This window comes from Peromyscus maniculatus, chromosome 14 (assembly GCF_049852395.1).
Source record: "Peromyscus maniculatus bairdii isolate BWxNUB_F1_BW_parent chromosome 14, HU_Pman_BW_mat_3.1, whole genome shotgun sequence".
Classification (NCBI taxonomy): domain Eukaryota; kingdom Metazoa; phylum Chordata; class Mammalia; order Rodentia; family Cricetidae; genus Peromyscus; species Peromyscus maniculatus.
In genome coordinates, this window is record NC_134865.1 from 34,683,901 (window position 1) to 34,695,914 (window position 12,014).

At 46.2% G+C, this 12,014-nt stretch overlaps 1 long non-coding RNA gene across 1 annotated transcript in view; it reads left to right on the plus strand.

Moving 5' to 3' along the window:
* The window catches only part of LOC143268437 (uncharacterized), a 626,027-nt gene that overhangs the window by 165,111 nt on the left and 448,902 nt on the right, over positions 1-12,014 (plus strand). The gene's annotated exons all lie outside the window — the stretch shown is intronic.

Sequence of the window (12,014 nt, forward strand, 5' to 3'; positions counted from 1 at the left end):
ATCTAATCACTGGTTGTATGGGAGCCCGTTTTCAGGTTCCTTGTGACTTTACCCAGCAGGTCCACATAGGGAGGATGATTAGGACCACAGGCCTGAGTGCAGATGTCTGAGATGGTCTGCACTTGGCTGTGCTGGGGGAGGCGGTCTTTTGCTCCACCTCTTGGCATCTCTATAAATATCCTGGGGCAGAGACAGTTGGGGCCCACTGGAAAAGGTTCCAGGCCCTCTCGAGGCTATCCTTTATTTTCTATCTGTTTATCTCCACAATATAAATCCTTCTATCTAATATTTCCTGCTGCTCACACTCAAGAAAACTCTGGGGAACTGTGGGGTTGGTGGGTGAACGCCCCACATGGTTAAAGTTAAAAACAACAGCAATAACAAGAAACATCCCGAGAGCTTCATGATTAAGTTGTAACACTTCAATCTAAAATGCTTAGGCTAACTATTTGAAATCCAAATTTAATTTCTTGCTTGTGTATTTGAGCAAATATTCAATCTTGGTGTTTTATATTATAGGAGACATTTTATAAACATCATTCATTTTATTTTTGCTATGCCAAGAAAAAGCCAAAAGATTACCAAACTAAATCATAATGTATGGTGATATTTTATTTGTATTGAATTATGATTTTATTTGTATGTTAATAAATAAAGTTGCCTGGGGGTCAGAGCTAATAGTAAGCCATAGTGGAGCTGGGCGTTCATGGTGCACACCTTAATTCCAGCACTTGGTAGGCAGAGCTAGGCGGATCTCTGTGTGGTCAAGGATACAGCCAGCTTTGGAGACACACGCCTTTAATCTCAATACCAACCATAGAAGACCTGGAGGTCTGTACAGACAGGCAGTGACAAGGTGGTCATATGGTTGGGTTTACAACCAATGAGAAGGCAGACAGAAAGTCTATATAAAGACAAACACACAGGAAGCAGTTGTCTCTTGGCTGAAGAGGATTGCTGAAGCAGGAAGGGTAAGGCTCTTAGCTCTGACCTCTTGGGCTTTTATCTTTACATTGGCTCTGTGTTTCTTATTTAATAAGATGGTTGGTTACATCTACAATAATGTTTCCTCTCGTATTCTTGAAATGACTCAGTTTCCATCTGTATCTTGGTCACTTGAAGAGGGACTTACCTGTAATAAATAAAGTGCAAGTCAGCTTTGTCACATGAATAGACCTGATGCAGCCTGAAATTTAAGTGAAGCTCCCAGGAGTGATTAGGTCACAGACAGGTTCCTTTCAATCACTATCCATTGTACTCTGCCTGAAAACAGAGTCTGCCTCTAGAGGTTCTGAGCTGCTTTGCTGGTTTGTAGCCAGAAGAGACCAGCTAGATGCACCTTGATCTGCGTGCATCTGAAGAAGTTCTGTTAACTCTATGTGGTATGGGTCCCCTTGGACTCTTCCATGTCCATTCAAGGACACACTTATCTATGATTTGAAGTTGTTCAGCGGCAGGACACACACACACACACACACACACACACACACACACACACACACACACACACACACACACACTATTCCTGTACTTATTCTTTCATTCACTGAGGGCTTATTATGCACCTACCATTGTAAGTTTCAGGGACATAGCTTTGAAAACAGAAGAAAAAAAAAACCTAATGCATGTTAGCAGTTTACACTCAAGATGGAAAAGCCAGACATTTGAAGAGTCAGTTACTGACTTGTGAGTGTGTGAGGTGAGGAGCACAGTGAAAACATCTTGAGGGAGTAAGGTTGGTAGGAGATACACATTTCCTTTGCCTGACTTTAGTTCCAGGATCCAGTTGTGAATGTACGTGGAGTTATCAGGGAAGACTTTACAACATGGTGACTTCATTTTAGAGAGAGCAGAACGCTGCTGAGTGTTCCCCCAGAACACTGGTGAGTGCTCCCCCAGAATGCTGGTGAGTGCTCCCTCTGTTATTTTTAATTGAAACATGCATACTGCCAGTTTGCTGCACACTGTCAGCAGGCTCATGGGTAAATCACTCCCATCTTCACAGGAGCTGAGAGCTCCCTGCTTCCTAGTGTGTGTGTGTGTGTGTGTGTGTGTGTGTGTGTGTGTGTGTGTGTGTGCGCTTGTATCTGATGTCTGATGTTACAGCCAGTTCCAGTGACTTCTGTATTTTCCATGTCCAGTTCTGTGCTACGCCATGTTCTGTATCCAAGGCATGGTCTCCTTCCTCCAGCTAGTCAGTTCCTAGTGGGGCGGAGACGGAAGGGATTGGCAGTGGGACCCTGAAGCCTGTGGCTCTTATGTTATCTGTGCAACTTTCACCAAAGTAGCAATTGGCATGTATTAAGCACTTGATGTGCTCCAGGAAGTTCTGAACTCTCAGTTTATCAGCTGGCTTCATGCCCTCTGTGGTCCTGCACAGGGGATGTCAGGATCCTGGCCATCTTTAGCATTAGAACACCAAAGGCAAAAGGTCACTCTGAGGGGAGTCAGAGTCAACACTGGAGCATCGACTCCCAGCCAGAGGTTGGACTGCAGGGCCTCACAGATTGGCTATGAGACAAACATCGATGTTTATGGGGGAATACTAACAACTTTTATGGAGTTCCCAGAGGGTTGGGAAAGCCAGTGCAAGTCCTGAGAAAGAACAGTGAATTGTGAAGGCATTTTCAGGGCTGAGTTATGTCAGAATAAGACACAAAGGAAGTTACAGGTTAGGTGAAACACTTTCTGGTGCAGTGACTCACACAGATGCTTGTCATGGAAATGAGAGCAGCCGTTAGGGGAGACCGTGTGGAGGTTCCTCAAAAACTTCAAAGAGGACTACCAGATGATGCGGCTGTACCGATGCTGGGGATCTCTCTAAAAGATGAAAACCACTGTGGTGAAACCACATCTGTGCTCCCATGTTTATTGCAGCCTTGTTTATCATAGCCAAGGGATAGCAAAGTGTCTATCATCCATTTCATGAATAAAGAAAGTGGGCACATATGTACACTGGAAAGTATTCTGTTGAAAAAGGATGAATCCTGTCATTGGTGACAGCAGAACAGTGTGACAGGATAAATGTCAGAGAGACAATGCCTAGATAGTGACAGCCTCAGGGTCTCACATGAGATTGAAAAAAATTGAACTCATATAGGTTGAAAATAGAATGGCCGACACCAGGGGCCAGGAAAAGAAGAAAGTAGGGGGAGATGAAGAAAGGTTGCTTAATAAGAACCAAATTGTAGTTAGGTAGGAGCAAGAGGTCCCAGCCTTTACCACACAGTAGTTTGACTGTAGGCATAAGTTAGAAATTGCATATTTTTAAAAACTACGAGAACGAATTTGAAAATGCTGTTTGGGGAGTTAGACATGTTTATTTTGATTCAAACATTACACAACCTATATGCCTACTGACTTCAATTATATTTAATATACCTAGTATAGTTATTTAAAGTGTACTATTAATATACAGTTGGTGTGCATGCATGTGTGGGTAGGTTGTGTGTGCATGCGTGTGTGGAGTAGAGGTCAACCATGGGTACTGTTTCTTAGCAGCCATTCTTCTGTCTTTTGAGACAAGATCTCCACTGGGAACTTGGGACTCGATGATTAAGCAGGCTACTTCCCAGCAAGCTGCGGGGACCCACTCTCTGCTTCCCCAGTTCTGAGACTACAAGTGTGTGTCGCCATGCCCAGCTCTTAACACCATGCTGGGGATTGGGCTCAGTTTCCCTTGTTTGTTTACCAAAAACTTGGCTAACTGAGCTCTCTCTCCAGCCCATGATATAAAATCTTTTGGAGCAATTAAAAATCAATTTGAATTACAAATGATTCTCCATAACGTTACTTAGTAACCTTTATTCTTTCAGTCTGCACCAGCTGAGTGTTAGGGAACAAATGGCAGTGATTCAGTTGGCAGCCAAACTCCATTACAGTTAGTTCCTTGTGGGCTGTGCTAAACGTATTAAAGGAAATCACTGTAAACCAAACCTGAAGAGCAACATACATTCCATGAAATAATTGTGCCTCTAGTCACCAATCTAATTCTAATCATCTAAAGGGGAGATGATTTTAGTGAAGGTTTCAGGAAGACAAGCCAGTGATTAGGTCAGATCTGATTCTGATAACGAATTTCTTGACAAATAGAAAAAAGATTTGCAGAGAAGAAACTTGTGATGGAAGAGAAAGAGTTAACTTCTGATCAGCTTGGGTAAGTCTAGGAATAAATGCCAGAAATCAACCAGCTAAAGAACCAAAAATGAATAAGTCACTCAATCAATAAATCACTAGCTGTCCTGATACTGAATTTGATGGCATTCCAGCATCTGGGAACTCAGGCTGCTGCAAGAGGAGCATGAGTTTGAGTCAAGCCCGAGGTATATAGAGTTTTCCAGGCTCTGTGTCAAAACAAAGCAGAACAAAACCCAAGAAAAAATGTGCATGAATAAACATTAGGATATGGTCAGGGACTTTTCAAAATATATGCAAAATATTAGTCTCGAGGGCTAATTTTAGTTAATAATCAAATGGAAGTTTAGCTGTCTGAGTAATTTTGTGAGGACTCAAAGTAACAGATTTTGTTTTGCATTGTTTGGTTTTGAGACCATGTCTGACTGTGAGACCTGGGCTGGCATGGAACTCATCATACTGACTAGTTTGGCTTCAATCATGGAGCTCCTCCTGCCTCTGTCTTATAAGTGCTGGCATTAAAGGTGTGTGCCTCCACATTTGACTATAGCTTTTAATTTAGTAGTTTGTGTTAGAAAATTTCTCATAAGGTAGACTACTGTCCCCTAAACTAATTTATCACAAATCACCCTTTATGAAGAATGGAGCAGCACCCTGGAACAGATATTGTGGGAAATATTCAAAAGTGATAGACATGCTCTACTGAACATCCTAGGATATTTTCTAGGATCTGGAGAAGAAAGGGTAGCTTCCCTAAAAAGATGAGGGGGTGTGTTGAATCATTCCTATAAGAATCCCAGCATGGAGACTATTATTTCTTAAAAATCAGTTCTATGTGACAGTTCACTGTTGGCCATGTTAGCCAACTAGTTGCTATCGTAGAGATAATGTAAAATGTGTAGGACTAGTTCAGTATGTGACAGTCTGATCATTACAACTTCCACATAGCTTTATAGACTGTAGATCCCATTTTGCTTTGTTTGGGCATACTTTTTTTAATTATCTTTTGCGTATTTATTTTAATTTCAATTTTTGTAGGTTTTTTTTTTGGTGTGTGTGTGTTCTTTTTGTTTGTTTTTAAGAGAGAAAAAGTGACAATAAAATTCAATGAGTTGGGAGGTGGGAGAATCTAAGAAAAATTGAGTGCTGGGAAAACAGGATCAAAATATATTGTATAAAAATTATTTTTTTTAAAGTTACCTCTCCACAGAAATGAGGTTGAGAGTGTCCAAATACATAGACACTCAGTATCTTCCCACTGACATCATTTGGTAACACCCTGGCTTGTCTGTCTGTCAGCTCTAAGCAACGTACAATTCACTGCTAGGCTGTTAAGATTTATCCACCCTGCCACACCTCTAATGCCACGAATAGTTCCAATTTACATGAATGCTATTCACAAGCCAGGCAATGCAGGGTTGAGTAAGACCATTGTGCCAATCTCTTCCCTTTGCTGGAGTCTTCCTCTCCATCCATTGACACCCTCTCCCAGGATAAAGCCTGGAAGACCGTTTGCTGTATAAAGTGCTGTCCTGAACCTGAGGGGCTCAGAGCTTCCTGCTGAGCTAGGGGGTCATCAGCACAGCTTAGCCAAGCTGCTCCTGCTCTGCTTATGAGGATTTAAAGTAGTGTGGAGGGCTGCCCCTGTGTTACCTCACCCAGCATGGGATCCTTTAAACAAAGGACTGTGAGCATTTATCGAAATATGTTAGATTAAGCCCACATAGTACTCTTACCCCTGTGTTATTTCCCAGTTGCCTGGTGTGTGTGTGTGTGTGTGTGTGTGTGTGTGTGTGTACCTGATTATGTAGCAATGGGACTTTTAATAGGTCCTTAGGTAAGTCTGGCAAGTTGGAATTAGATGATCAATCCTGAGGCCTTAATTTGGGCTAAGAATGCTAGCATTCTTATTTGTTTAATAAGTTAAATGCAAGATCAACAGCGCTAAGATTACTTGGGAGGAGGAGACTATGTCCATAGGTTTTGGAGTACTTTTTTTTTTTTTTGGTTTTTCGAGACAGGGTTTCTCTGTGTAGCTTTGCGCCTTTCCTGGGACTCACTTGGTAGCCCAGGCTGGCCTCGAACTCACAAAGATCCGCCTGGCTCTGCCTCCCGAGTGCTGGGATTAAAGGCATGCGCCACCACCGCCCGGCTTGGAGTACTTTTTGAGAGGACGATCTGAAGCTCACTGAAAAGTACTAGAGGCAGTTAGATCCTGGCACTTTAACATGTGCATGGAGAGAGGGTGGTGGAGATGGCTTGCTGCATTTGTTCTGGAAACATCTTCTGTCACAGCATTTATCATGGGGATGGAATGTGAGGCTCGTGCTTGGATCACACAGGGCCTGCTTGATTGACAGGATGAGGACTAGGAAATCTATTTGGTCAACCTCAAAAGGAAGCTGCTCCTGAAGAGGTCTCCTTGGATATAAAGGGATGTTCAAAGTAGTGGGAGCAATGAATTCAATATTCTAAAAATAACTGTTCTAAAGTTAGAGTCATCTCCCCAAGTGGTTGTCTTCCCATGTTTAGCTTCAGGGAGAGGTGGGACAGAATATTAAATGTAGCACTCCAGTCTCAACATATGTTGGGCAAATTCATCTTCCCGCAGCTGATCTGTTCTCACCAGCAGCTGCTGATGCTTCTCATAGGGAACATTTTGCTGGCTCATCACAAAGGAAGAGAAGAAAGCAAGGACATTGAGGCTGAGAGGGGTAGGTTTCCTCTGGTGTGTTTTAGTCAGAACAGCACATGACCATCATAGACCTCTTTTTGCAGATCATGGTACACTGAAGAATCGTGAGGATCACTGACTTGGAGTCAAGTACCAAGGATTTGCACATAAAAGCACAGGATGAAAACAATATGACTCGGATGTAGAGCTTCACGAGACATAATGAGGTTGTGCTGAGCCTATCTTTGCTTTTAAGGGAGCTTGCTCATACAGAGCCCAGACTAGCCAGTGCATAATCCACTTGTATGTGTAGTAAACTCTGTTAGAATGACCCCTAGGTCACCAAAGAAAGTCATCCGCACACATACCACACTTTAGGAGCACGTAACCTAACTCTGCCACTTACTACAAAATTGTTAGGGGAAAGGAAAATATTGAAAACTTGTCTATAAAAAAGAAATCATTCTAAGACAAATATTTATTCACAAGAACCGTGGAAAGTGATCCACTCCAGGGATCATTTGTTGCATCCTGACACAGGGAACAATGCTACACCCCCATCAGCCTGGACAGAGGCGGCAGAGAGGCATGCTGGCACACAGACAGGCATTCAAGCATCTAACCTAGATCTGTGCCTGGTACGAGACAGGGCAGGTTGCAGTCACTATGGAGGCATGTGATAATGGGTCATGGAAAATACAGCGTGGGTTACGAGAAGCCAGGGGAAATTTCTTGATTTCCATTTAGAGCACATCTCTAAACATTTGCCCTGTGCACACCCACACAGGTCCCACAGTCTAAAGGGATCCCTGGGGTTGAGCAAAGGGAAACAACATGCTTCTGCACTTAATCATTCCTTACAAATATTTGCTTTGCACTTACTTGTTCCAGGTACTGTTCTGTGTCTTAGGATACTGGAGTGACAGAAAGTTCCCACGGAGAGTATAATGACTAAGTGCCCACAGTGTTCATGTGAAACGGTGACTCTCCTAAGGATGCTTGTACTTAACCTGCCCCATTTCCATGAAAATCCCCGTGGGAGGTGCCATAACCCCCATTTTGTAGGGTAGGACACAGAGGCCCTAGCGTGACGTGCCAGAACAGAGTGGGGACCCAAGCAGCGGTTCCTTAATTGTCTTACCAACCTTGCCTTTGGGTCCTGGGAATGGAAGACACTGGGGGCAGGGAACCCAGGAGTGGAGAACGATCAACCCCCTGTCGAGTGCCACATATGCTCTGCTGAGTGGGATGCGCAGGTTATCTAACTTCACCCTGCAGCCTGTTACAGATGATGTCACACAGTGCAGGGTTACAACTGGCCGAGTGGGAAGAGCAGAAATTGTTGGAGTCCAGGGGCTCAGACCCCATTGCCACAGAAGATGCAAACGAAACTGGAAAGCAAACAGTCGTAAACTATTTTTCAAATCTTCCTCAAAGATTCCTGGTTACATGCCTGTATGTTCATTCAGTTTTAAAAGTTAGAACTGTACTTATGTTTCATGGCAGGGCTGTGTCGGGTCCAGAGACTCAATGGGTGAGCTGAGGAAGTATTTCTGTTCTTTAAACGATCCTCATGATACATTGAGCATGTGTTTTGGAGAAGTTTTTCACATCCTTTTTTAAGTTTGAGAAAAGAAAAAAAAACAGTGTGGTAACATTATTTGAATTTCATATCCTATTTCACAGAAGTTTTAGTTTTTGAGAGTAAAAAGAATGACTTTTAAAAAATTAAATTGACTGGTCACATGACATAAGGAGATGCTGGCAAGGTGATACAAATGTCATCAAGTAATGGCAATGACCTGTTTGGCCTTCCTACTTTGGGTCACATAAGATCCCAGTACCCTGGGTCCCCTCTGATTACTCTGGAAACTCCCCTCCCCAGAATGCCCATAACATGCTGATCGTCAGTTCCCACCCAGGGTCTGCTGGGTCCTGTGATGCTCACCCGAGTCATTCACCCTTTGCAGCCAGCAGACTAGTGCAGCCTTCACGTACTAGAGTTGCCCGTGTGAAAGACTGGCTTGAGGACCATCAGAGAAGCATTGTTCCTCCTTCTGCTCTGATAATTTTCTCACATGTTCCAGATGACAGATGCTAGCAAGTCAGGAGTTACAGCTAGATTCCAGGAAGAGCTGACTTCGTCACTCATCCCTCCAGGAGCCATGGCTTTCTGGCCAGTTCCTCTTTCCTGTGGAACCAGAAACTTTCTACTTCAGAAAGAGCACTTTTCTGTGGGCTACTCAGTACTTTGCAAACAGGTTTCTGGAGGGTTTGTACTGATGTTTTCCTAAATATATACAAGCTAGTGTAAAGCATTATCAGACTCAAGTTGGAGACAATATAATGCCTTCTGGGAACTAAGAATCCCAAACATGACTCCATTTACTCTTTACAGCCAATGCAGAAAGGAACAACAGTATTTCCATAAGCCAGGAGGGGCTAAAGAGCCCGGCTAACTTGAGTAAGCACCCGAGGTTATCTGGCACAGATGGAGCGGGGCGACTTCAGAATCGTGTTGAATTCTCCTTCTGCTGGTCACAATGTCATTTCTGCAAACAAAAGAAAATCCAACCATCTTTGGTTTTTTTAAAAGATTTATTTATTTATTATGTATACAGTGTTCTGCCTGCATGTATGCCTGCTTGCCAGAAGAGGGCACCAGATCTCATTATTACAGATGGTTGTGTGCTACCATGTGGGTGCTGGGAATTGAACTCAGAACCTCTGGAAGAGCAGCCAGTGCTGTTAACCTCTGAGCCATCTCTCCAGCCCCCAAAATGGTCTTTGTTAAAGTGCACTCTAAAAACATTATCCGGAAGCCCTTGTCTTCAAACATTATAAAGTTTTATTCCTGAAAGATACATCCTCCAACAACCCAGAATTTTGAAATTCAGATAAAGTGCTATTCAGCGGTATTGAGAGGACTGGCTTCTGTCCCTTTCACTCTAGGGTGGTCAGTAGTCTCATGTAGTAGACGAGACATCAGCTGTATGGGAAGGCGTTTACCTGGTTGAATGCAACCACAACTCTGGAAAGTGTTTTTTAGTGTATGGATTCATAACTGTTCACCTAAATAAAAAACAAAACCTTCCTAATGTTCCAACCCTTTAATGCAGTTCCTCATGTTATGGTGGCCCCCAACCATAAAATTATTTTCATTGCCACTTCATAACTGCAATCTTGCTACTGTTATGAATTATAATGTAAATTGTGACATGCAGAATATCTGATATATATGTGACCCCTGTGAAAAGGTGGTTCCACTCTCAAAGGAGTCATGGCCCACAGGTTGAGAACCACTGTTCTAGACCTCTGTGTAATTTTCTGTGGAAAAAAAAAACACGTTTACTGACAGGTTTTAAGACTAAAAATCATAAAAGACAGAAAAAATGGAAAACATTTTCACTATCTCTTCAATGACCAATTCAAAAGAAAAATTTTGAGACGTGCCCAGCGGCGGCAGCCGACAGGGATGTTCAGGCCCGGAGGCAGCCGGCGGAGACATTCGGGCCCAGCGGCGGCCCACTGAGGTAGACAGGCCCGGCAGCAGAGACGGGCGGACGCAGGTGGGCCTGTGGCGGGGGCCCGTGGAGGTAGACGGGCCCAGTGGCGGCAGCCAACAGGGATATTCAGACCCGGCGGCAGCCGGCAGAGACATTCAGGCCCAGCGGCGGTCCACAGAGGTAGACAGGCCCGGCGGCAGAGACAAGCAGACGCAGGTAGGCCTGTGGCGGGGGCCCGTGGAGGTAGATGGGCCCAGCGGCGGCAGCCGACAGGGATATTCAGACCCAGCGGCAGCTGGCAGAGACACTCAGGCCCAGCGGCGGCCCACAGAGGTAGACGGACCCAGCAGCGGCCCGCTGAGGTAAACGGGCCCGGCGGCAGCGGCCAACAGGGACATTCAGGCTCGGCGGCAGCCGGCAGAGACATTCAGGCCCAGCAGCGGCCCACAGAGGTAGACAGGCCCGGCGGCAGAGACAAGCAGACGCAGGTAGGCCTGCGGCAGCGGCCCGCGGAGGTAGACGGGCCCAGCAACAGCCCGCTGAGGTAGACGTGCCCAGCGGCGGCAGCCGACAGGGATATTCAGGCCTGGAGGCAGCCGGCAGAGACATTCAGGCCCAGCCGCGGCCCACAGAGGTAGACAGGCCCGGCGGCAGAGACAAGCAGACGCAGGTAGGCCTGTGGCGGGGGCCCGTGGAGGTAGACGGGCCCAGCGGCGGCAGCCGACAGGGATATTCAGACCCGGCGGCAGCTGGCAGAGACACTCAAGCCCAGCGGCGGCCCACAGAGGTAGACGGGCCCAGCAGCGGCCCGCTGAGGTGAACGGGCCCGGTGGCAGCGGCCAACAGGGACATTCAGGCCCGGCGGCAGCTGGCAGAGACATTCAGGCCCAGCAGCGGCCCACAGAGGTAGACAGGCCCGGCAGCGGAGACAAGCAGACACAGGTAGGCCTGCGGCAGCGGCCCGCGGAGGTAGAAGGGCCCAGCAACAGCCCGCTGAGGTAGACGTGCCCAGCGGCGGCAGACGACAGGGATATTCAGACCCGGCGGCAGCCGGCAGAGACATTCAGGCCCAGCGGCGGTCCACAGAGGTAGACAGGCCCGGCGGCGGAGACAAGCAGACGCAGGTAGGCCTGTGGCGGCGGCCTGTGGAGGTAGACGGACCCAGCGACAGCCCGCTGAGGTAGACGTGCCCGGCGGCAGCGGCCGACAGAGACATTCAGGCCCGGTGGTGGCCCCCAGAGGCAGACAGAACCAGCGGCAGCTGACAGGGACCACAGGCCCGGCGGAGGACCGCAGAGGTAGACAGGCCCAGGGACGGAGACAAGCAGACGCAGCTTGGAACAGGGACGCCCCTAACCCCAACAACTGGGGAAGAAGCTATCTCCGTGGGTCAGAACCAGAACGAATCTGAACACTCCATCTGAGGACAACCCAGGGCCCAGCTGCTGATCCTGTGAAACCCAACAACTTGGAGGTGTTGGTGAGACTACTCTGCTCAGCTGAAACCCATCTGGGAGAGGATTCAGATGCCTACAGTTTAAAGTCTGAAGAAACAAGATCAGCTGAGGAGTTGACAAATGAACAAAAAGTGACTTGAGAACACAGAAGAAGGCGCTACCCAGACACCAAACCAGATCACCAGAATCATAAGTATATAATTCACCGATCGAAATCAGCTGCCCCTGAAGAAATAGCCCAAT